This window comes from Carlito syrichta, unplaced genomic scaffold (genome assembly GCF_000164805.1).
Source record: "Carlito syrichta isolate Samal-C Ts95f unplaced genomic scaffold, Tarsius_syrichta-2.0.1 Scaffold302336, whole genome shotgun sequence".
Lineage (NCBI taxonomy): Eukaryota > Metazoa > Chordata > Mammalia > Primates > Tarsiidae > Carlito > Carlito syrichta.
This window is the reverse complement of record NW_007246432.1, coordinates 224,520-225,527: the sequence shown is the minus strand read 5'-3', so window position 1 is coordinate 225,527 and position 1,008 is coordinate 224,520.

Sequence of the window (1,008 nt, the reverse complement as noted above, 5' to 3'; positions counted from 1 at the left end):
ACTCACCTCAGCCTACCAAAGGCGCGGGATTACAGGCTGAGCCACCGAGCCCGGCTATTTATTCATTTTTAAGACAGGGTCTTGCTCTGTCACCAGGCTGGAGTGCAGTGACACAATCATGGCTCACTGTAACCTTGAACTCCTGGCCTCAAGCGATTCTCTTGCCTCAGCCACCCACAATGTTGGGTTTCTAGGCGGCGTCATGCACTTGTCTTCCTCAGCCTTTATCCAAGTCCTCTTGGTCTTCAGAGTGCAGCCCAATTCCCTGCTTCTGCAGGAAGACCCCCCCCGACTGGCCCGCAGGGGGCGCTCTAGCCCCTGGACACAGAGCACTGGCTGTTCTCATCACGCTGAGCATCACCTGGACCTCTTCCATCCTCACAGCCCACTCTCATTCACCTACAGCCATCCAGACCCATTTATCCAGCCACCCGATGTCTGACATGCCTCACAGGGTTCATCACTTATTTATTCACAGAACGTTTAGTCTGTGTCAGGCCCTGTGCTGGCACCAGGATGCAGAAGTGAAGACATGGTCCTTGCCCTGTGGGAACTCAGTCTAGCAGAGGAGGGGACAGGAAGTCAGACAGTAAAAACCAGTGCAGTCAGCGCTATAATCCTGGCTGGAACAAGGCCATCTCTCACTCCAAAGGTGAGGGCAGATTCACTTATTTATTTTAATTTTAATTTTTGGAGTCCAGTTCTCACTCTGTCACCCAGGCTGAAGTGCAGTGGCATGATCTCAGCTTACTGCAGCCTCAACCTCCTGGGCACAGGAGATTCTTTTGTCTTGGCCTCCAGAGTAGGTGGGACTACAGGTGTGTGCCACCATGCCCAATTTTTTAGGTAGAGATGAGGTCTTGCTATGTTGCCCAGAGTGATCTCAAACTCCTGGGCTTAAGCAATCCTTCCACCTCAACCTCCCAAAGTGCTGGGATTACAGGTGTGAGCCACCATCCCCAGCCTTTTGTCTGTCTATCTATCTATCTATCTATCTATCTATCTATC